We start from the raw sequence: 26046 nt of genomic DNA, 5'->3' as shown, positions 1-26046 counted from the left end.
CAAGGGAGATGGACTCCCGATAGACTAAAGCAGTTTACAAACTGCTTCTTCCTCAGAGACTTTCTGGTTGAGCCTCAGGACATTTCTTTTTAGACAAACCTTCTGAGTTCTCAGTCTTTTTTTTAGGTTGGCTCCTTTTACAAGGTGTTTGCTGCTGCCCTTGCATTTTTATTGTATTTCTGTTGTTACTGTAATTGTTTTAGGTTGTTTTAATGTTTTATGAATTATTAGGCTATGTTGTATTTTTAAATTAGTTTTTGTTATGATTTTTGTACTTTTGTTATCTGAATTGTCCCCTCAGGGGGAGAAATACAGGATAGAAATATGGTTAATAAATAACATAACCTCCCATCACACTTTAGGCAAGGCAATGCAGATGAAGAGGCTCTTGATCCTTTTGATCCTCAGTTCCACCTGCATCAAATGGGTAAATCAGGTCAGGGATCCAACTGCAAGTCTCAAGACTCTTTGAGGAAAAGCCATAACAAAATGATCTACTGTAAACTGACATATGCTTATAGTCTAGACATTTAAGATTGGGATTGGAGACAAGGTATAGAGTTTGTGCAAGAGATTAGTTTTCCAATCTTCCTGAAACTGATATGGGGCTATTAGTTGTGTCTTCAGTTGTGTCCACCTTATCTCTCTCTTTTCCTCCTCCTGCATTGTCATTCTCTTCACTTCTGTTGCCTGCATGTTTTTTTTTGTTGTTTTTGTTTTTGCATCAGCTCTGACCAAGGTATTTGTCTTCTAGACAGCCTAGTCGTACATAATACAGATAATCTTACATCATCATAAAATCCACTTATAAAACATTCTGCTGTCTGGAGCATGAAAGACTGGTTGTAGGCTCAAGCCAAGCATTAACATTCTATCAGAACTCAAGACGTTAAAGCACATTATTTTATTATAGACATAAGGTGACTTCTTCTAACCAACAAATCTGCTTCTAAAGGTTAGGGACCATACAAAACAGATAATAATTCATTAGGTTAATGGTTAATGGTTCCCAAACTGTGAGCTGTGGTTCCCCAGGAAAGAGCCAGTTGAAAAAGTTTGGGAACAACTGCAATAAGGAATTTCAGAATGCCTTACTATCATATATGTCACATCACAAGTCATGCATTTATATGTTTCAGTTATCCAAAGGAACAATGGTTTTGGGGTCAACTTCTGAGTATGATTTGCATATGAATGTATAGACAGCACCTTGGACAGTACTGCAAAAAGAAAGTTAGATTTTTACATTCAGGATTGTGCATTTGCAACACTTATACTTCAGGTATATGGAAACACCTTGAATTTTTTCTGCAGGCATTTACCTCAATGCATCTTTGGTAGTGGTGCAGAAGCCCATCCATGGTAAAATCTGTGATGAAAATATATTTGTTTCTGTTGGTGATTTGTTAGAACAGTTTCTTATTAGGTTATTCCAAAGTAAAAATTTATGTTTTGGCCAGTAGTTTGTTTAAAGTGAACGAGAGAAGGGAGGAACTCTAACACACTTTAGAATGGGGGGGGGACTGGTGTTTAGAATGGGGGGGCTGGGCTTAGTTCATTCCTAAACTGAACACATCCCACTTGCTTTCAGTATCACAAGCAAAGTGGGGTTCCATTTTATATCACCCTTGCATATGCATCTACTGTAGGCATTACAGCTTGTCATAAGCAGACAAGGAGGAATGGGATTATGTGGGCAAAGCAACCAGGACATGCCATTCTCCCAGCCCCAAGGTGTGCATTTTTGTCTACAAAAACAATAATCAGAGATTTAGCTGCTGCTGGCAGTGCGCTTGCTGGACAACAGACCAATTGTGTCTTGCTTGATAATTATCCCTTGAGGCATCAGCATACTGGTAATCCTTCCTGAATATAATTCTGATCTTGAGAAATGATGATGGGCTTTTAAGGAAGGGGGAGTGATTTCCTGAAAGGAAAATTATCTCTTTAGAGGGAGGGTGTAATCTTGAGAGCATTCTTCCTGGGTGATTAGCAGAGAAAATACAGTGACAACTGCACAGTTGAGCAAACCTGTCCCTTCCACTTTCTCTTAGATTGCTATGCAGAGGATATTTGCAGCAACACCGACTGGATTGTATGCAATCAGGGATGCGATGGCAGGTGTGGTGCTACTGCTACACAAAACAGCTACCAGAGGTCCCCCTCTTCTCTGGTCTAGTAACATCTTGGAATCTTTAACAAGTGACAAGGGTGTCACTGCAAACTGGGAGTTTTTCTCCAATTCTACTTCATTGGCTGGTGCTTGTGGAAACAGGAAGTATAATGACATCACATCATTGACATTTCAAGGAACAGAGGAGAATGAGGGGCTGGTGCTGTAGCTCAGTGGTAACCAGGGATGTGTGATGCAGGTTTGGCAGGTGAGGCAGAACCTCCTAGTAGTGGACCTCCCCTTTGGGTGCCCTGGAGCAAAAGTCCATGATAGCACCCCCCAGTCTGAAGCTGCCAGCCCCCCCCCCCACCTATCTGGAGGGCATGGATCCTTGTGCGACTCCAGGAAGCACCAGGTAAGCCTACTGAAACTTCCCCAGGCTCTTAAACTGTGCTTCTGGCACAGTTTCTAACCACATTGGAGCCTCAGTGACACTTCAGATGCAGTCCTAAAGGTGCGTGAACTCCACACTCGGGACATTTGCCCCTTTGAATAAATGGAAGTTCCGCAGCTAGAACCACCCCTTTGTAGTCCATGGAAAAGCACCGTAGCTGCCCTGCCTGCTTACAGCTAAGGAGGATCTCCTTACACCTGAGAAAGTTGGAGTAAGGGCAGCCTCCTTGAATGTAAGGCGAGCCTCCTTGAGTGTAACCAGGTAGGGAAGCTGTGGTTCTTTTCCATGTGCTACGATGGGGTGGTCGTGCCTCACCTGCCACACCCTCAGCGCACATCCCTGGTGGCAACACCCAAATTTTTGTATGCAGACAGTCCAAGGTTCAATTTCTGCCACCTTGAGGGAAAGTCCCCCTTCTGAAATTCTAGTGCCAGTGACTGTAGTCAGTTCTAAGCTGGATAGTCTGACTTGTAGAGCACAGCTCATGTGAGACAACATGCTGATGTTCAATGATATCCCTTCAATGTGTCTTCAGTAACATCGATGAATTTAGGAAATTTAACAACAGTATTTATGTAGTGCATTTCAACACTCCTTATATTCATTATCTTATTTATCCTGTGCTTATCTTATGAGATGAATATGAAGAAAACTCAGGCGATGACCAACCAATGGTGTGACAATGGCAATGTGCAACTCTGTGGTGCCACCCTGAATAAAGTTGACAGCTACATCTACTTGGGATGTGAAGTGAACACGGCCAATGATCTAATGATTGAGATTGGGAGATGAAGGAAAGCTGCATGGGCTGCCATGGGATCAATTCGAGAAGTCACCAGTCAGATCCAGGATCCGCAGCTGAGAGCCCACCTGTTTGACTCCATAGTACTTCTGGCTTTTTGCTATGCCACAGAAACATGGGCCGATAACAAGACCATAGTAACTGCCATCCGAACCACCCACCTGGCACTTGAAAGCTGCCTCCTCGGGACGAACCGCCAAAAGCAATGGCAACATGGTCTCAGAAGTCAAGACCTCCGGCAAGAATCCAGGATCCACAACCTGCTCAAGTACATGGCTTCTGCAAAGCACAGATGGGCAGGACATGTCATCCGCCAAACAGACGACCGATGGAGCACCAGAATCACACACTGGATCGCATACCATGTCAAAAGAACCCACGGCCGACCAGCTACTCGCTGGTCAGATACCTTTTCCAGGTCATTTAAACAACAGGGACTGCCGCACTGGACAACAGTCACACTAGACCAAATAACAAGGAGTGAGTGTGGGCCACATTGGAAAGATTGCCAATGAGGATGGACCATCAATGTATCTATTTATCCTTAGAACCACACAGCTTCTTACGCAACTTTCAATGACTATGTGAGGGAGAGTGGGATTGTACTTTGCTGGCTACACTCCCTACCACTGATGCAGCACTTGTGCATACATGTGAGGTGAGCCAGGATGGTGTACTGGTGTGGGTGTTGAACTTAGACCTGGAAGATCTAGGTTCAAATCCTTGATCAGCCATGAAGCTTCCTGAGTGACCAGTCCTATCTCTTAGCTTCACCTACCTCACAGAGTTGCTATGAGGACAAAAGGATGGGAGAGATTATGTGCACTGCCCTCTTCTTTTGGAAGAAGGCCAGTATAAAAATGTGAAAAATAAATAAATGTGTAAAGACCCGATCCTATCCAACTTTCTAGTACTGATGCATCCACAATGCAGCCTAATGTACAGGAACAAATTACCCCTTACATTGAGGAGGCTTCCATGACTGTCCCCCCACCAAGTGACCTTAGCATGGCTGTACTGGTGCTGGAAAGTTGGATAGGATTTGGGCCCTAAGGCCCCCTTTGATTCCACCCCTCATCCATGGCCAGTTGGCATGATCTTACCCATTCCACATAGGGGTGGGTGAAAAGCCCTAATCTGAAAATAGGCTAACGATTTTTATATATGGTGAAAATGAACACAAAATGGATGATCATTTAGATTCATCCCAAATGTGTTGTGGGAATTGAAGAAATGTTATTTAGCCCAGGCCTAAAATCCCTTACCTCCGTTGGGTAATTCTTACACACGTGACGAGCGAGAGTGTCTTGTAAACAAAAGACAAGGTCTGCTTCTGTTAAAATATAGTAGTCAGATAACAAATATAAAAACTTTTAAGCACATAATGCTGAAAATAGCTCAGCACCAAGCAGATTATTGGATTATATTCAAAACACACATCTATGTCACTTTAAATCATTATATGCTAACGTTGGGATACATTATACTTTCTAATGAAATTTCTGAGGCAGCCAGTGATGGGTGCGCCAAAGTCATGGGGGCTGCCAGAGATGTCATTGTATATAAAAGCCTAGTGGGGAAACCAATATTAATGGCTAAAAGTCTTCCACCCCAGGGTTATATTCAGATGTTAAGACAGGAGCAGCAGCCATGCCAGGTTCCATACTCTGCCTTCCTGCCAACACTCAAAAGTATCTTTCGGAACAACAGCATAAAGAAGCCTGAGTGCGACGCCTGTTTCTGCTGTCCTTGCCTCCTGCCAAGCTTTTAGAAGCAAACTGGTTGACTCCCAAATGAATATGAAATGGCTGTCTTGCTGAAACTGCACTGCATGGATACGGCATTTTCTGTGGCGGCAACTGTTGACAGCTTTTAACAAATATATTATTTTATATTTTATGCACCCACATATTGAGGCAAATACAGTTAATGTATTTACGTGAAGCAAATATGCACTAGAGTTTTGGAAAGAAGACTTTTTTAAGGACCAGGAGAGAGAGAGAGAGAGAGAGAGAGAGAGAGAGAGAGAGAGAGAGAGAGAGAGAGAACATGCACGTGTGTAGGTACTCCATCAGTAACACATGCAGAAATAAACAACCCCTTTTTGTTTAGTTGCCAAGGTTGTTTGAACAAATTTAGGTTATTTTGAAAGTGCTGAATCAGTTGGCCCAATTGGTTCTCATTTGGGGGGCATGGCATAGCCACCTTACACAGGGTGACCAGATACAATGGAGGACGGAGTGCCTGTACCTTTAACCAATATTCAGAAGAGGGCATTTTGACAGGTGCAGCTCAACATAGAAGAGTTTAAAAAGCTACACCTGCCAAAATCTCCTTTTCTAGACATTGGTTAAAGGTATAGAAGAGGTATCCCGATCGCCCAATTAAGGGGCGATCGGAGTTTGTTTAGCCTGGCCTGGAACACAAGAGTCTCCTCCCAGAGGGGGGAGTGGAGGAGGGCTGGAACTGGCAGCTACAAAAGCCTTTTAAAAGGCACAATGCCCAGCCCTCTTCCTCCTTTACACGTGGGCGCTGTGTGGACACCCACCCCCCCACACTGAAGGCAGTCTGAGCTTTACTGATCGCCGTTTGGGGCCGGGGAGGAATTTTTTGCTGCCTGCCAAGATTAGCCAAGGGCCAGGCAGTTTTTTCGCCTACCCAGACTGTCCGGGGCCAGGGGTTTCTCCCCTTCCAGCTGCCATTAGTTACTTTAAGAGGGCAGGTGGTGTGGGTTAGGAGGTGTGAAATGGACTTCGGGCATGCACCTTCAGACGGCATAGGCAGGGCAGAACCCAATGCAGTCCTCAGGGGCTCGGCGGCACGAGGACATAGACGGGGCCCTGGCCGGGACTGTGGGGTCCACCTCAGAGGCTCAGCGGCTCGAGGTGGCACAGCCCATGGTCTGGCTGCCTTCCCCTTAAGGGACAGACCTGGATGAGCTGCGCTGCCTAACAATGGGGCATGGCTTGGAGTTGGGTGCATGCCAGCCTGGGAGCAGATGTGTTCTGGTACCGCCCATTGGTCCCGCCTCTGCACCACAGGGGGGCTTTGCGGCCTCAGATGCTGCAGGTCTCAGCCTCCTCTTCTGTTGTAACTGCTAATAAAGTGGCCCTTTCTCCCATGTCTGTTGTCTCGAGTGTTCATTGGATGGTGCGAAAACAAAAAGGTATATACTGCCCTCCGTTGTATCTGGTTACCTTGACCTTATATGCTGATTCAAGCAGCTTCCTCATAGGTAAGCTGATGCCATGGCTTCCTCATGAGGAAGCTGCTTGAATCAGTATATCAGGTAGCTATGCCATACCCCCCAAACTAAAGTCCATCAGGCAAAACCATTTTTTGATTCAGCATCCTAAGTATACACAAGAATAGATCTCTTACAAAGATCTATTACTGTGTAATCTTTTTTTTAAAAAAATAATTTTCAGTGTTTTTAGGTGTTATTAGGTTATTTCAAAACACCTAAAATTAACAAGTACAAACTCAGAAAGTTAGAAATAGAAGATAAAATAAAAATAGAAATAAAAAAGAAAACAGATATTGAAAGTTGTGTGGCAAGTGTGGAGTTCTGAATCAGCATTTTTTTGTTTTTCTACAAAATCATATAGCATAATAGGTATTGTATATTAAAGAGTACACACACACAAACACAGACACACAATCTACTCATTGAATCCATAATTCATTAGATCCATTTTCCCCTTCACATGCAGGAAATCTATGAATGGTTTCCAATTGTTGATAAAAGTCTTTACTGACTTCTCTTTAAGAAGAATCCTAAGTTTGTCCATTTCAGCAAAGTCCAATACCTTTAGTCACCATTCTTCAAGTGAAGGTAGCTCTGGAACCTTCCAGTATTTAGCATACAGTATTCTTGCTGCCATTGTCATGTATAGAAATATAATTTAAAAATCTTTCTGAATCCAATCATCAGGTATTCCCAACAAAAAAAAGCTTTTGATTTCATTTGCAAATTTACCCTAAGTATCAATTGCATTTGCTGGTGTATCAAAGTCCAATATTTTTCATTTTGATACAAGTCCACCACATATGATAAAAAAACCCCTTCTTGTTTACACTTCCAACATCTGTTAGGTACATTTTCATACATTTTTGCTAAACTAGCTGGTGTCGTATACCATCTATACATCATTTTATAAAAATGCTCTTTAAGACTTACATTTAATGAAGATTTTAAGTGTGTAGGCCTGTGTAATCTATACAAGATACATAAAAGATATGTTTAAAAGATAGATATGCATCTTTTAAAGAGATCAGTGAAGGACCGTACCATTATAAGTTATAATTTTTGAGAATGACAAAAATGACATTCAGTATTGTAATAAAGTGTTCATTATCATAAGATTTCACAGAATGATCATTTTAATTTGATATCCTGTACCACCGTGATTCCCTGAGGCATGTGGTGGGCCACTGTGAGATACAGGAAACTGGATTACAACAACAACAGTATTTATATATCACTTTTCAACAAAAAATTCACAAAGCGGTTTACAGAGAAAATCAAATATCTAATGGCTCCCTGTCCCAAAAGGGCTCACAATGCAACACCAGCGGACAGCCACTAGAAAAGACACTGCTGGGGTGAGGTGGGCCAGTTACTCTCCCCCTGCTAAATAAAGGAGGAGCACCCACTTGAAAAAGTGCCTCTTAACCAGTTAGCAGGATTAGATGGGCTTTTGGCCTGAGCCAGCAGGGCTCTTCTTATGGTCACATTCTACTCCCTCTGACCTAGAAGCTGAATATTTTAGGATATTTTGTTCTGTGGGTAAATACTGCAAAGTGGTTTTGCCTATGTGCTTTGTTCCCAGAAAATAAAGTTTGGTTTACGCATTGCTGAGTCACCTTGGGCAATGAGAAGAATGTTTAAGAGTTCAAAGATCCAGTTAGGATCCAATTGTATCATCTGATAAATGTAGAAATACAGGGTGGTCCAACTTTAGACTGCCAGGGGGCTGTATGACCCCTTTGGCTCCAGCAGGTTGCATGACCCCGCATGACCCTTGACGACATTACCATCAATTACTTCTGTGTTCTGAGCCTGCCAAATAACTTCAGCAGGCTCAAAGCAGAGGAGGCTGTGGTGGGGCTTTTTTAGTCTTCCTGCTGCACCATTCTGGCTTCTCATTTTCCAAAGGAGAATCTGGAATGGCGTGACAAGAGAACAAAAAAGCCTCCAACATGCCTCGCTTTACTCCAGCTGACAAGCGCAAAGCCAACAACGTTCTCAAGCAGACAACGAGCGGCACCACTGCTCTTCATTTGCTCAAATGGCAGGGAATGCTGGGTATAAGGGAGCTCTTCTTGGAAGACTTCCCTTGCCCAGCATGCCCTGCCCTCAAGCAGATGGTGAGCAACGATGCTGTTTGTCATCTGCTCGAGAGCGAGGAATGCTGGGCAGTGGCGTCACTAGGATTCGCGTCACCCGGTGCGGGAGGCCTGTGTGTCACCCCATGCAGTGGGCAGGGCAACGCCCCAGGTGGTGAGCGTGGTGATGTACCATTGCCCCGCCCCCACTGGTTTTTTGGCTGTACTTTTTGTTAGAACACAGGTATTTCAATGTGGTTTGTTTCATTGCATCCTGCATGAAATTACGCATTGATTGATATATAACATGATGGTATTATTCCTCCAAATTCTGATTTTAGTGATTTTGAAAACTTATAGTCACACACACACACACATGCCCATGCCAACTTACTAACGCCTTATTGCAGCAGTTCTCAAACTTTTAGCACTGGGACCCACTTTTTAGAATGACAATCTGTCCAGGACCCATTGGAAGTGGTCATGCCTAGAAGTGACATCATCAAGCAAATTAAAATAAATAATTATAAATAAATAAATTAAAATAAAAGAAATAATTAAATAAGGAGGAGCCAGTCCTGTTCCCCCAAGTGAATATACTCTGAAGTAAGTCCTATTGTGGTCACTGGGGCTTACTCTCAGGAAAGTGTGGGTAAGATTGCAGCCTGTGAGCCCAATCCTATGCATGTCTACTCTGAAGTAATCAATCATCATCATCATCATACAGGTATTTATATGCCGCCTTTCTAGGTCCTCAGATTTCTCCTCAGACTTTATTCAAGGCGGTTTACATAGGCAGGCTAATTTAAATCCCTGTAGGGATTTTTACAATTGAAAGAAGGCTCTATCTTTTAAGAGCTACAACAATTCAGATATTTCATTCTGATCTGGCCTCCATCCTGGCCTCCATCCTCCCACGCTCAGAGCAGATGGAATAACTCGGCTCAGCTTGTCAGCTGCTTCAAGGTCGCACAGTGCCGGTAGCCCGAACCCCCCGTGCAATGCCACTGATGCTGGGCAAGGGAGCTCTGCAGGGATGGCCAGCCTTGGAGATCCCCCTTATGCAGCATTCCCTGCCCTTGATCAGATGATGAGCAGTGGCACTTCTTGTTTCCTGCTTGGAGGTGGGGCACGCTAGGCAAGAGAGTTCTTGCGAGGCCTGCAGGCCTCGTGAGACCTCCCCGGCATGCCCCGCCCTGCTCCAGCAGATGAGCGAAGCACCTTCGCTCATTGTCTGCTGGAGTGAGAAGCAATGCAGCCACACTTGGGGGCTGTTAACACATGCCTCATGGGCATCATGCGGCCCACAGGTCATGTGTTAGACCACCCTGTTCTAATACATCAATGTCTTTATACTAGGCTAGGCTAGTATTTTTCTATCAAGAGAATTTAATCAGTTTTAAACTGATTAGGGTACCAATTTCATACAACCTTACTTTGGAGTAGTCTATTAAACACAATGGAGCTTGCATCTGAGCAAACATGCACAGGATTGTGTTACATGTCCCTCTGACTTCAGTGAGGTTAAGTTGTCTCAATAAATGCATTCAAATTGATTCTCTCAGGTTTTCAAATAGTCTGCAATAGTATGAAGAAGAATTTACAAGATACACTGCGTCAAGGAAAACACTTTTGGCAGTACACTTGTGTACCAGTGGACATCTTACAATGCAATCCTAAGCATGTTTACTAAAAATAAATAAAGCTTATTGTAAGACTTAGGACACAGTCCTAACCCCTTATGTCAGTGCTTCCCAGCACTGACATAAGGGCAATGCAGCTCTGAGGTAAGGGAACAAACATTCCCTTACTTTGAGGAGGCCTCCGTGAGTGACACCCAAATGCAGGATGCAGCACACGTCCCATTGGCATCTCTATGCCAGTGCTGGAAAGCACTGACGTAAGGGGATAGGATTGCACCCTTAGGCTGCAATCCTATACACACTTTCCTGGGAATAAACCTCATTGAACACAATGGGACTTACATCTGAGTAGATATGCATAGGATTGGGCTGCTGTTTATTTTTTACAAAAAAATCAAAAATAAGTCTTTTTTTTTGCTCATGTTAGAACATAAGAACAGCCCCACTGGATCAGGCCATAGGCCCATCTAGTTCAGCTTCCTGTATCTCACAGAGGCCCACCAAATGCCCCAGAGAGTACACCAGATAACAAGAGACCTGCATCCTGGTGCCCTCCCTTGCATCTGGCATTCTGATCTATACTGTATAGTCAATTATGGTGCATTATTGTTATTTCTATCTTATTTCTTGCATAAGATTAAATTGCCCATATCTTTGTGGGAGCAATGCCCAAGTGAACTTTAAGTGGTCAATGAAGCTTTCACCAAATGTTCTGCAAGAAATTAGGAAACAATTTTTGCAGGGGGAATCAAGGGTAGCACTGAACCACGTGCTTATAAAGTAACCATGTGCTGCTGTGCAAGGTAGCAAACCAGATGTTAAACACTCACTTCTGCACTCTGGTTCCCTCTGGAGAGTTCTGCAGAAAAACAGCAGCAACAGACAAATTTCCATACCAAAGGCAGGACCTGAAAAGCTTATAGGGTTGTTATTACAAATGTCAGAAGCTAGATTTTAAAGTGCAGTCAGTGCTCCTGAAGCAGCACACAGGTTCTGCTTTTAAAAAAGGGGTGACTGCAAATATTTATTTGCAGATAATGATAGCTCATTATGAAAACCCAGTGAATGACAGTGGCAGATGTGACATGTCAGAAATGAGGCTGTCAGCTGTGGACATTTGGTGGAAACAATGAATTTTTTTTGGGGGGGGGGGATCCTTTCAAAATAATAATATTGAATTTTGTCTATAAAATGATGGGAAGAAAAAGATTTGATTCTTTTGCTTCTCCCATGAGAAATGCATTGAGCTGGTTTGAAAGCTAAAACCCCGTTTACTTGTAGGTCAAAAGCCACCTGGCACTGACAAAGGTCAGTGAAGTTTGCTGCTCATTAGTCTTTCGTAGGCTTTCGAAACACACCAGTCAAATCTTTTCATCTTGGCCGCCATAAATTGATACTAGATGCTATCAGCATATAAGGATAAAAACCTAGTCATTGACATTGATGGGCCAGCTTCCTGCCATCCCCCAGTTTGGACTGGAATAGGAAAAAAGCTTTCTTACATCTGCACCAATTGCTAGGTCTTTCTTCAAGTCAACCCTCCCGCTGGTGCATTCTCTAATTTACAATAAGCAGCTACTAGCCTACACTCTAGTATTAACAACAATGCATGAAGCCAGAAGGGAAGGTTATAAAAGTCACTAATTTCTTTTGGGAACACTGAGTGGTATAATTAATTCCTTTTTTATGGCTTGAGCAGAACAAGGAGCTCCCATTCAAACTCCCTTCGGTTTCTATTATTTACCTTTAACGTATAGTTTTCATTAGTTGCTCTAATATTTCAATCAAGCCAGGATGGCAATGTAATGTTTTCCAGTCTCCTTAATAGGAAGCTAGGAAATAACAAGCAATGCAGCAGTGTCAAGAGACAGAAAGCAAATAAAAATATGGCAGCATTATATGCAGGGCTTGAATTTTGTGTGATGCAGTTGACTTCTGAGGTGTTGGCGTAGGAGGTGACAGAATTTGGGCAATCGTCAATAAGCACAAGGGCTTCAGCTTGTCTCAAACAGCAACTGAATGGCCTGAACCATGGTTATAATTGGGCAGGCAGCGACTCTTTAATTTGAACCATGCCAGCTTCAAGGCAGCTTAATTTTAAAGGCACAAGTTACTGCTGATACTGCTTTGCAATTTTTTTTAAACTTCAGGACACAAGGGGTTTCAGTAATTGTGGATACAGCCGATATGGAGTTAGCCAATACTCTAGTGATCATAACATTGGGAAGTATAATAAATAATCTGTTATCCTTTCCAAGATCTTGTAATTTAAAGTCCATTCAAACATGTGATTTATGGATCTGTCACTGAGTCACAGCTGAATGTAAAATCCAGCAAGAGTTCTTACAATTGATAAATGCTGCCTGGTCTTATCTTTGGTGACTTGCTAAGTCCTGCTGTATTCACTGAGCCTCACTGCCAAAAGGAATGTGCATTAAGTCTTCATCCAGATGGATTCATTCCATGTTGAAGATTTCATTTTAAGATTAATTCATGTGGCATGTTACTTCTCATCTGACTGAGGCCCCCATCCTATGCTACCACTGTGTCACCAGAAGAAGTTGTCACCCCCTCAAGGTGTGGTACCAAGGGCAATGTACCCCCTAACTCCCTTAGCTATGCCACTGATGGCTGGCTGATGCTGGCATTTTCAAGCTTAGCTTTATTCCAGTAAAGGTATTATAGTCTTAATTCTTGCTCATGAGTTTTGTAGATTTCTTTCTCTCACTAACTTTCCTTTTATGAATTCTCCAGACATATGTCTGCATAAGGGCATCTTTAGTCATTAGCTTTTTTTTCTCAAGTATAGGGAATCATTCCTCTTGAGAGATTCAAAACAACACACTCTTGACATTTTATCTGCAACAATGTCAGAACATTTGGGATTAAAGGACCTTCAGACCGTACATGCACATGCGTTACATCAAGGTCAGTGGGAATTGTGTGTCGAGAGGAGAAATATTTAACCTGAGTGGCGCATCTCAATTTATTGAGCCATATCTTGCCTACATGCTCACTGGTGAATGAAGCAAAGGGCCTTTCATGTGAAAAGTTATTTTTGACTTCAGCTTTGGAGTCATTACAGAGGATTCTGACTGAAAGATCGGCTGCGTGCACACGCATTAATGCGCCAAGTACTGTTCGCATTTACATCATTGGCAGTCTCGAGGGAAATAAAGGTCTGAAAACAAATCTCTGTTTACAAAGCTCTTCGTGAGTTAGTCAAGTTCTGTATCCTGAATAACACTGGCAGACAAATGAAATTACTCAAGGTAGATGCTGCTAAAATCTTCCCTTTATGCAGGTGATGCCAGGAAGCAAAATCTTACATTACGGAGCTGTCACATGAATTTTATCATTCTTGAGGCAAGGCATAAGACAATCTGCACACCACTGAATCTGCACACGACTGAAGCGAATGGCAACATTGAATTTTCTTGATATGCATTCAAGCAAGATCAAGATTTTTATGCGCTCTTTATTCTATGAATTGGCTTGTGCAAGTTACAGGTGGTGATCAGGAACACAGTCACTCCCAGATGATGAAAAATGAAAATTCAGGTTCAAATTAAGCACAATTTTTTATTTATATGAATGCAGGAGTGTAGACATTTGGCATCCAGGAGCACAAAAATTTTTTAACCCCTGCCAGGTGGTAACACCCACCAGAGGCCCAGAACACTCCCAGGGGCATCCAGTAGGTGGTCTGAGGTGCAGGGAGGTTGTGCAGCCTCCCTGAGCCTCAGAACGCCTCCTGGAGGCCTCAGAAAAAGCACTTTAAATTTTGGCACCTCAGAACTCCTCCCAGACGTGCCTCCGAGTGCTCGCCTGCCTTGAGGTCTGCCATTGGAGATGTGGGTTGGCACCCCCTCAAGGTGTGGTACCCAGGCAATATACTCTCTTGCTCCTCTTACCTACTCCACTGTGAGAATGAATATTGTCCATATACGCAATAAAACAAGACTTTGGATTACAACTGAGACACAACTTTACTTAAAAATCAACCTATACCACAGCAGGTTCTAACCTAAACTCTCTCTCTCTCTCTCTCTCTCTCTCTCTCTCTCTCTCTCTCTCTCTCTCTCTCACACACACACACACACACACACACACACCCCTACCTTTTTAGTGCCAGCTCCTACTTTGGCAAAGACACCTCAGATTGGCTATTAATGTTTCTTTCTTTGGGGGAAATCTCACTCTGACTCCAGGCTGCTGCTGGTCTCATGACTATCCCACCAGGGCCAGCTTTAAGCTGATTGAACCAATTGCTCCCAATTGGGGCCAGCACTAGGGTAATCTACACTAGCATGTAATTTTATATTAAAATGTGCTTAGATTCATGTGGTCCCTTAACACGAACTTTTTAAGTGCACATTTTGATTGCTTTCCATTCTACAATAGAGAGATAAAGGCTATAAATGTTATTCATCAGTCTAAAATTCTACAGATGTTTGGCTGTGAACCTGGAGTCCTACAAAAACATTTGCAATTGGGCCTGTCGCTTCTAAGGCCAGCCCTGAATCCCACTTTATCTTTGTTGACCCTTGTAAAAAATCAAGGAAACTCAGAGTTGTGTCATCACCCTCTTGAAGTTGATTAGCCTTTGAGGATTAGCCTTTTGTACCCATCACTCAGTGAGGATGCATCCAGCATTTCTAAGTCGACTAATCGATGGATATTACTTTTGGGCCACCTTTGTCCAAACAACTTACCTTAGGGTGCTTATCAAATTTCCTGTTCTTAACTCCCCCTTCCTGTGCTAAGGACCCAATCCTATCCTTGCCCAACACCCAGAGCAGCAGCAGTGCCAAAATGGCCACCACTGTAACCTATGAGTCCAGGCTCCAGGGAAGCTGCCTGAGATCTACTCAAGGGAAGAGAACCTCAGTTCCCTTACCCTATGTCAAGCCCAGGTAGCTCTGATGGGTCTACTCCGATATGCACCCACTACTGAGCAGGCACAGAACAGAGGAGACCCATGTTGGTCTCTGTGGCTTGTAGTGGAGTTTAGGATTCGGTGACAGCCTCTGCTGCCATCTCCACCTCCCTCCAGGGCCCAATCCTTCCTCTGGTCCATTCTCCCTTCTCCCAGTTCTGCCCTCCCCCGTCTTCCCCCAGCCCACAAAATCTTTGCCGCAGGTCAGTGGCAATACTCACTGTCCAGTGCTCCTCCCACCAGCTTCTTGGCACTGCGGCCCACTGCTGACTGGTGCTGGCCTCAGCAGGGGCACTGCAGCCTTACCGCTGGCACCGGAGTGACTCACTGCACTTTTTATGACACTCAGAGCTGACAGTGACACTAGAGAATAGGCAGTAAGGCCGACAGGATCAGGCTGTAAACCACCCAGATGGGGCTTAGCATGGCTTCCTTTCTTCTCATCCCACCTACCAACTATAACCTCACACAGGCATCATTTCAGATTGCCTAAAACAAACTGGAGCCCCCGAAAAGGACAAATGAACTCCATTGTTCCGATAGAAACCTAGTTTTGAATAAATGACGGCGAGATGGACAATACAAGTCAAACCTGCTCAGTGGTGTGGCTAGCCACCCTGGAGCCTGGGGCAAAGTTTAAAAAAATGAGGCCCCCCCACGGCACACCGAGAAGTGACGTCAATTCCGAGTGTGACATCACACAGGTGGTTTAAAAAAAAAATCCTGAAAAATAAAAATAAAAATCCACTGCCTCCCACATCCCTAGCCCCCTCCTGCTTGCCCCCGAGTCCTCTGGTTGCCCCCAAACCCCTGGAGCAAGGGGAGCAAGCTGCCAGAGTGTGATTCTTGCTGCTCCTCTTAAAAAGATTGTCTTATTTTCCAACCAGAGGCACAAGCAGCGATTGTGGGGGATCTTTTTTGGTCAGAGGCATGAGCAACGATTGTGGGGGTGGTGCAATTGTGTGGGTGGGCAGTGAGACTTGTCCCCAGGCAGCCCGCAATCTGGTGCTATTGCTACTCCTGAACCCCCTCTAGCTACGCCACTGCACCTGCTGTGATCCCAGCCCTTCCCAAGTCCTGTTTCACTTTCTTCCTAACCCTTTTCAACCTTCCCAGGGACCCTAGCCTCCTGCCATTTTTGGCATCCCTTGAAAATCCTCCCAATTTTTCTCTCTCTGTTGAGGAACCCCTAAAGCTGAATCTCATTTTAGGAAAAAAATAAAAATGCCAGCTCTAATGTCACCTTTGAAGGCATGTGGCATTTTTTTTTTTTAATGGTGATCTATACAAGTGTATTTCCTTCTTACTTGGTTCTTCTGTAAAAAATAAAAAAATGCACCAGCGTGGCATTCTCTACAACATTTTGTCCAAATAGATATCAAAAAGAAGCATCTGTAATTTGTTGCAACGTCTCATCCCAACCAGAGCAACATCAAATACTAATATGAGGGTTAAAGCTTTTCTGACTGGAATAAGATTTGGCAACATGTTTTACAGCACTTTGATATTCAGCACTCTTTCTTGCTTGCTGCCACACACGTAGCATAGATGCCAGCCAAGGATCCAGAAGCAAGATTAATACATTCTGATGTATGCCGCTTGCATCAGGAAGCCTTCCACATGCACCTGTTTCTAGGTCAGAGCAACATTCTTCATAAAACATCGCTAAGGTGATGTGGAGAAAAGACATCCCAACCATAAAGCAAAGGGATTAAAAAGAAAAAGAAAAACGTTGTTTGGGGTATAAGACTTACAAACATGATCGTTTCTATTCCTAGAAAAACTCTGTTGGGGTAATCACACAGCTCGATCCACAACAACCCAAATGAAATGAAGAGGATGTTAGGGTCACATCCTCTTCATGGGGTGGTGGTTCTGTGGCTGCTGTGATCAGGGAGGAGTTAGAGACGAAGGCTGAATCCTGACTGGCAAGACTGAGAGTGAACACGGAAAAGCCTTTTGCAAGAACAACCACAAGATCAGACGATCACGTTAGCACCTCATCCGCTTCTATGATTTGTTTCTGCAGAATCCTAGGATAGAACAAGCTTATTCGTATGAGGTGCGCCCAGCAGAAATACCCAACAGAGGTCAGTATAAATATTACTGAGTCCTCAAATCAATCACTGGGAGAGGAAAAAAAAAAATTCAGTGGACTACAAAGTACCGTGGGGGGCAGGGTAATAAAGCCCCAAATGGCAATTTTGAGTAAGACAAAATATGCTATTTTTGCGAGGATCAGTCAAATTGACAGTCACATTTTTAGCCGACAGCCTGCACGTTCAGCTGTAATGCACAGCATTTGAGAAATAAATCCCATTTCCAAAGGCCAGCCTAATTATTCAGTTACTGTCACCTTACAAACACGTGCAACCTGCAACATTCATTAGCATTCAGTTCTAAGAACTGCTTGTTATGATGGTAACGTACTCTTAGAAGACCCAATTGTCTCATGTGATTCCGGGGAGGGGGGGAAATCCACCTATATCTGTTAAATATTTGTGTCAACAATTATTTCTGCTTCACTTCTTCGTGCCTTTTTTTTTTTTTATAGTCCTAATTAATTATTTGGGCGCCAGTCTGTTCAAAGCATTTTTTTTTTTATCTTTGATTTGTACTCCTTTACTCTTCAACTGTCACACCTCCTTTGTCACAGCAGCAAAGAGGCTGCAATGTATAATTTACAATCAACCTAACTAGGGATTTGGTTCTGGCACCTGCATAACAATTTCATTCTCCCAGCACAGAGCTACCTTCAAATGCCATTCAGATACTCTGAAACAAATCCAACAGCCCTCATTGAGACAAAATGCATGCTGGACCCTTGTGGCTTTCTATGGGGGACTTTAGAAGATATACAATTCAATGGGATCTCTGCTTTTCCACCTGGTGGTACAGGGGTACCAAAATCATGCAGCTATTCATTCCAGTCTAAACAGAGCCACTGGAGTTCTCAAACCACTATTTGTGTTCTTGCCCTTTTGCTTTATTTACCTTTATCACTCTCATTATCTGATAAAACAACCGCTTCAGTTCTACTGATTCCAGTTAAGCAGGAAAATAAGGGGGAAAGCCAAATGCAGACTATGACTGAAATAAAAGCAAAATAAGAAACAAATTATAGGAAAACACATTCCACTATCAGATTATTAGTTTGTCATATATAAACAGACAAGCAAATATGCTATAAAACTGCTTTCTCCAAATAATGGGTAGACAGGGAAACCGCGAATACGTAACTGCTATTTAATACTGTCACTTCCTTTGGGAATGATTGAGTTATTTCCTTCATGTATCCATTGATAGGGAATGAATACACTTCTCGAAGATGTCATGACTGTCCTTTACCACCTATTATCTGTATTTCCATCCCACGTGTCATCCCAATTTATCCCAAGGCAAACGCATGAAAGAACTTCGGCTGCAATCCTATCCACACTTCCCTGGGAAGTGACTATAATGAGACTTACTTCTGAGTAGACATGCTTAGGATTGGGCTCATAATTCCCTACCAATTCTTCATAGGTCTAACTCAGAAGTAAATTCCATTTTGTTAAATAGGATTTACTTCCAGGGAAGTGTATACAGAATTGCATTCTATGTGCTGCCTCACCATGACATGGGGATGGTGATGCTTGCTGCTGGTGTCTTTGTAGTTTGTTGGCATGGTGTGGTCTAGGGCAGTGGTCTTCAAACCATTTTTGGTGCCTACATACATACATACATACATACATGCATACATACATACATACATACATACATAAAGAGGCTGGGGGCCCACCTCTGATACTGCCCCCTCCCAGAACCTGATCCACTCATGTCCTGCCCCATCACTATCCGCTCCTGCCCCCACCAGCCCTGTTTCCCCCTACCATTTGTGTCTTCACATTAAGCCTGTGAGGTAGCAGCCAGAGCAGAACTGGCCTTAGGAGCTGCGGGGCAGGACAGCAAGAAGAGGCTGTGCAGGATTACCTTTTTTAAAAACTCAGTTTTGATATGGCAGTGCAGTGCCGTTATCAGATTGTATTCAATCCCCTCTTGCACAGGTTGGTTGCCCTGACCCTCCAAATGAGGTTTTGTGACCCCACTAGGGTCGCAACCCACAGGTTGAAGAACACTGGTCTAGGATGTGGATATCATGTGTGGCCACCCTGTGGTTGGGGCAACTGTATCTCTGCATGTGGAGCAGTTCTCCGCATGTGGAGCATGTGGAGGCAGGCAGTTTATATACAGCCTGCCTCCTTGCATTTTGCTCAACAAAACAAGTCTAGGACAACGGAATATTGCAAGTAGTGTATCCCCAAATCTACTGACGTAGCTTCAGCCATAGTCAACTGAACATAAGAACATAAAAACAGCCCTGCTGGATCAGGCCATAGGCCTATATAGTCCTGCTTCCTGTATCTCACTGTGGTCTACCAGGGAGCACACAAGACAACAAGAGACCTGGATCCTGGTGCCCTCCCTTGCATCTGTTATTCTGAGGTAACCCACTTCTAAAGCCTTCTAAAGTTCTGAAGTCTTTATGTATGAGAAAATGGGCGCTATACATTGCTGTGGAAGTGACTTTATTTTTTATTTCGAATTACAAAATCAAAAAACCAAACCAGAAGAGCCATATGTCAGATTCTGCCCCTTTGCTTTTTCATTTCCCCTTTGGGCACTGTTTGTCCTTTGGAAGTTCAAATTCCATCTGAATATGCATCTGAGTCCCTGAGAGCAGTCATTCTGAGCAGAAATATTCAATATTCTTCAAATTGCAGTGGATCACAGCTGCGAGGAAAGCTATTTTAGGGAAAAGTAGAGGGGCAGACTCCAGCACGTAGTGCAATAGAGACCGGGGAAAGTGTTTAGTGGCTTCAAAGAATGATGTATGGCTATAAAATACCTCCATAGTATTAAATCACAATGTTTGCCATTTTTACCTCAGTCATAAAAGAATTCTCATTACCTCACCACAAAAGACCACGGGACTGTCGCATGTTCAGTTTTTCCCGACCATTTGCCCTTTGTGCCTTATAAATCACTGCCTGTGTCTAATATAACTAATGATATTATAGCATAGGAGTTGATTAAGGGAAAGCTTTGGCTCAGGGAGGCACAGACAGTTTAATTATTCGGAGGACTTTTTTGAGCTTTGCCCTTACTTTGGGAAAATGAACATGTGTGCCTTACATCTTTCTCACTTAATTCAAAATGCATTCAGCTGTCATTAAAGATTTAAGGGTTATTTTGTTCCCTGTCCCCACTTCTGTGGAAAACTAGATAAATAGCAAGCCATAAAGGAGCCAATTCTATTATTCCAAAGGACTATGTATGCTCAGTATACAGCCTGGCTCTCCTCATCCCTATGGCCGTCCTGTCAGTCTAGGAAACCAATGCCTCTTTGACCTTTACTTACTCAGAGTGACGCCTTTGCCTCTTGCATAAAAGATAAAGCGAGAAGGCACAAATGTATTAAACAATGCTTCACAGACTTGGGAAATCATTGATAGCAAAGGGTGCTGTAGTACTGAGTGTGGACACTGCCCCAGAGTGATCTCACAAGCTGATTCAGGATTTCACTCTAGCCAGTGATGCCACAAATCAATAGTTCTTGTCTCAGAATATGAACCTGGGTAAGCTCAGAATTTTTGTCTCAATATAAGGAAAATGTTACAAACCTGAATGTTCTCTGATTCAGATCAAAATCCAGGGCAGAGAGGACCTTACTCTCTTCTGCCCAAGTTCCCTCCTGCCAATTTCAAAACCTTCTGCTTTCCACACTCTTTAACTTTTCCTGATGCCCTTCTCCATCAGAATCAATGGCAGGCAGAACTTCTCTCTTCAGCATGGGGGGAGGAAAGAACAATTGGTGCAAAGAGTGGTCAGAATGTATTTCTAACAATGCTATAGACAAATGCTGGAACACTCACCAGAGGCAGATGACTCAGTGCCATCCATATTTCTGACAGGGAGTTCCAGGCAGCCAGGGCATGAAGAATGGATGGGTGGTCCTTTGAAGAGAGTAGGAGGTTTTAGGGTGGGTGAAACTGGTCATGCTAGTGGAGCAAAGTCACTGGAAGGGATGTACCAGAAAATGACTACAAAAAATAAGGGTGCTGAGAAGAATCTGTTCTAGTTCAACTGCATTGACTGCCTGCTAGCTTTTGGGTGTGGTTCCCATACCAGTGGTGAACTGTGAAATGCATTGTGTGTGTGTGTGTGTGTGTGTGTGTGTGTGTGTGTGTGCGTGAGAGAGAGAGAGAGAGAGAGAGAGAGAGAGAGAGAGAGAGATGAAAGCTTCTCAAGTTCAGAGTTCCCACACTGATTATGAGCCATGCCCCAACAACAAACCACCCCGCTAGAGTTCAGTGCTTGATACCAGCACCAGCCATCTCCATAGCCACTCCACCTTCTTCAGACTCATGGTAGGAAGCAGCAATGGTAACAGAGAGAGTTGGTTCTAGAGAATTAGGCTTGAGAATGCTTTCCCAACTATCAGGCACCGAAACCTCTGGGACACATATGTTTCAATCCTACTGTGGTGGGACACCCATCCTAACAGCATAAACAGCTTTACAGCTGTCACAAATGCACCAGTGTGCGTGGCCTGACTGCCACTGCAAGCAGCCGGATCCATGCAAAGGTGGAGGCCGAGCTCTCACTAGAGTAGGTAAGGCAGCATAGGAGTTGGGAGAGTGGTGAGGAGGGAGTAAAATGGGGTGGATGGTGGGTGGAACAGGGAGGAAATGGGGCAGGGAGGAGGGTTATCAGGCCTGGGCAAGGGGTGGGTTTAGTGGCATCAGCGGCCACCGAATCCTGAGCCCCTTCCCAGTCCTGATCCACCTTCATGGGTCAACACAGACTTGCGCCAGCTATACAGCTTGGGCAGGTCCAAGTTGACCTTTAGTGGCTGCCTGGGCATACCCCAGAGTTAGGGAACAACTCTTCTCTCAAGGAAGCCTCAACATACCAAAACTCCTCTGTGGGATACAGTGGAATCTGTGTTGACACCACTGCATCACCACATGGGGAGTTAGGATTGGGCTGAGAGTATCCTGTGAATTCTGACACCTGGGACCCTGTTGGGAGAATGCTTCTCAGCATCTCTGAGGGTCATTTCCAATAGGAAATTAAGATTTTCATGGCTCCAGAGTCTTTAGTTGTCATAATCAGAACCCAAACTTTAGATAGGAGGATTTCATTCCTCACTATTTAATTCAAAGTATCCATTATAATTTACACATCCCTATATGGTCTGATGGAGTTCCTGCTCTGCATGTCATCTATTAGAAGAATTTGAATTGCATGTGGTGCAGTGCCTTTATGGTGGTGACCCCTTCATAACCAACATCCCTTCCTCAGGGAATCCACCTCAGGTCCCTGCTTTTAAGAAAGGGTAATTATATAATTCTGGATGCAATTTTTTATTTGTGATTATGATAATTTTATTTTCCTCATTTAGCAGTAACCTTTTATAATCTAACTGCAATGGGCAAAGATTATTTTAAAATGGATTTGCTCCAGGAGTCCTATACAGCATGTAAATGTTGCTACAAATGATGCATACCACACTCTAATGTTAGCAGAGCTTTGCCTATTTTAGGACCAGGGTGCCAGTCTTGAAATTAGCACTCCATAATATCAGATGTACTCTCTCCTGAGTTTTGAAGCAGGGATGGTACAAGGTAAATACAACCTGCAGCTTTTCACAAAGTGGTTATCTGTTTTGGGACACCGTGTTATCTTCTCTTATTTATCTGTACACAAAGTGTTATGGTTTCAGTACTGTGCTTAATTTGTACTTTAAAGTAACTGTTAAACCTACTAACTAGCAGATGCTGAGCTACTTAGCCAGGTCACAAGACAAACAGAAGCAAATGCTGAATGCGTTCACAATTTTAATGGCTACTTGTGAGAGTTTGCACACTAAGGTACGTTGCACTTTAATGGTTATTTGTGAAGCTTGCACTTTAACGCATGTGTGTCAATCGTGTTGTAAATTATATTATTTGCCTAACTTAAAAGTTCAGCTTAATAGAGCAGACTTGACCAAAAACAAGTCGTCCAACTTCATGACAAGTCCCCCAAAGAAAGTATATGGATTTCTCATCTTACAAACTGCTGTGAACATTGAAATTTTTTTTTTTAAAGCACTTGTTTCCACTTTCCAGTTAAAGCAGGGCTTTTCAAACTGGGGCGTTGTGATGCCCCATCCTGTGGGCCTGGGCCTCTGCCCACTTAAGGGGCGGGGGCAGCCTGGAGGCAGGGAGGAGGCAGCGGCGCAATCCCCAGGATTGCACCGCTCGGGGGCTGCAGGGGCTTGGGTGCACTTACCCAAGCCTCCTGCAGCCTCCCCAGGGTACGGGAAGCCTGGTGCGAACCTTTGGCAGGGCTCCCCGCAGCAGTGAAAGTGAAAGCAGAGCAATCGCGCTCCACTTCTGCTTTAGCGAAGGCGGGTGCAATCGCTCCGCTTTTACATTCCCTGCTGCAGGGAGCCCTGTCAAAGGTTTGCAGTGGGCTCCCCGCACCCCGGGGAGGCTGCAGGAGGCTTGGGTAAGTGCACCCAAGCCCCTGCAGCCCCCTGAGTGGCGCGATCCAAGGGATCGCTCCACTGCCTTCCACCAACCTGCTGCCTCCCCCACCCCCGCAAGCACTTACAGTGGCTCAAACTCTCCATGAGAGTTTGAAAACCACTGAGTTAAAGTAACAGACTGTGGGTCCAATTCTATCCCACTTTCCAGTGCCGATGCAGCTGCAATGCAGCCCTGAGGCAAGGGAACAAACATTTCCTTGCCTTGAGGAGGCTACTGTGACCGCCCCTCCCCACCGCATGACGCAGTGCACACCCCATTGGAACAGCTGCATCAGTGCTGGAAAGTTGGATAGGATCAACCCTGTAAACCGGGAACCTGAGGCCAGAGAGAGGGCCCTGTCAGAGCCTCTTTTTTCCTCTGGTCTCAAGCACTAGCATGGGTCTTAGGTAGAAAACTCACTGTTCAACCTCTGCTGTAGGGGCTCCAAGCAGAAAGTAGAACAATTTACTGGGGCATCCTCAAATATTCCCTGTGGGCACATTTTCTCTGCATCAAACAAACAGTGTACTTTTGTCTGGTCAGTTTTCCCCCAACAATTCAAGCATTCCAACTACTTGGAAGCAACACCCAGAACTTGCAGTTGTTTAAAATATACCGCTCTGTTGAAATAAGTGCGGCGTGGAGCAAAGCAAATTCTTCTGATCATCATAATCAAAACTGAACTTGCTACCCATTAATTTTTGATGTGTGAAGCACTTTCTTGGCAATTGCATTGTCAATTAGCTTCAGCGTACCATAAATTTAAAGCGTGCTTAAAATAACTACTCATAGCTTGTTAGTATGCATCCTTGTGATCTTCAGTATTTAAACAGAAAGTGCTGACTATAAAGAGCATTGTTTCTTTCCCTCCTAATTATTAGCAGAGACTATCTAAATTACACTTCATGTACAAATGTTCTACTGTGAGTTAATAAATTGTGACAATTAAGAGAAACACTCTTTGTTCAGTGGAAATTGAAGTCCATGGGAAATGTACCTCTTTGGAGACTCTTCCCACCAAACAAAGACATGCCTTCAAACCTGGAGGCTGTACCATAAAGATCCAGCGCAATTTAAGATTGTGTTGCCCCAGCCTAATCCTATGCCAGCAGGTCATAGTGCTTTGTGAAAGTAAAACTGAGTTCCACTGTTGCAAAATGGCTGCAACGGAGCACAGAGCGGTCAAGTGGTGGCCATTTTTAGAACAGTGCCGCAAGGCTTTGAGGAGGGGTGGGATAAAATGGTAGATAGTAAAATGACTAACAGCCCAATCCTGAAGTGCCCTTGGTGCGTGGCTGTGGTGGCACTGAAAACGGCTATTGCCTCATCCTGTGCACCTCGGGCAGCCATGGGCGGCACCTCAGGAGAAGGGGACTTTTATCCCCTTCCCTGGGATAAGGGAAGTAGCCCTGCAAGGAGGTTACCTGATTCACCGCCTACCTTTTGGAAGAGCTTTTGTGTCAGGTAGTGAGTCCCACACGAACGCTCAGGATCCGGTGAAGCGGAACTCCACGGGTCCCACCTCCCTCCCTCTCTGCTTCCTGCCCTCTCCCCGCCCTTTGCCCACCTCCCCCCTCCCCAGAATGCCTCCTCCTTGCCTCCCCCCACCCCAGCTTTCCTCTCCGTGGTTTGGTGGTTCATGTGATTGCCGAGCGATAGTGGTCGGGTGCTCACGTGGCACTAGCCCTGAGCCGGCCAGCACTGGGTTACCACAGGCGCTGGTCCAGCGTTAGGCCTTACAAACTTGCCTTATGGAACATTTGTGACATTGAACGCTGATGGAAAGCCGGCATGTTGAGCCCAGGATTGAGCTCTAAATAGACAATATATTTTTAAGACAATATCTTTTTACATTTTGAACTTTGTAAAAACCTACATCTAGTTAGTTACTGCATCCTCATCATGGCCATACAGAAGTGATGGCAATGTAGACTGATAAAATGCTGTGATATTTTCTTCAAAGAACAATAGGAAATAAAATGAAAAATGGATCCGTGACTTTGATCCTTCAAAACCTTAAAGACAGTGAAACGTTGAAGTTCAGTGTATTGCCAAACAGCAATGAAAGGGATGATAATCTCATCTTTAAAGCCTGGATTTCATCTATCGAAACAACTACTTTCCTATAAAAATACTGCCGTTACATCTGACACCTGAAAGTGGGCCAAAAGTGGGATTAAGGGGCCAAAAGGAATGTAACAAGTAACTG

Source organism: Tiliqua scincoides, chromosome 6 (genome assembly GCF_035046505.1).
Source record: "Tiliqua scincoides isolate rTilSci1 chromosome 6, rTilSci1.hap2, whole genome shotgun sequence".
Classification (NCBI taxonomy): domain Eukaryota; kingdom Metazoa; phylum Chordata; class Lepidosauria; order Squamata; family Scincidae; genus Tiliqua; species Tiliqua scincoides.
This window is presented reverse-complemented; position numbering follows the sequence as displayed.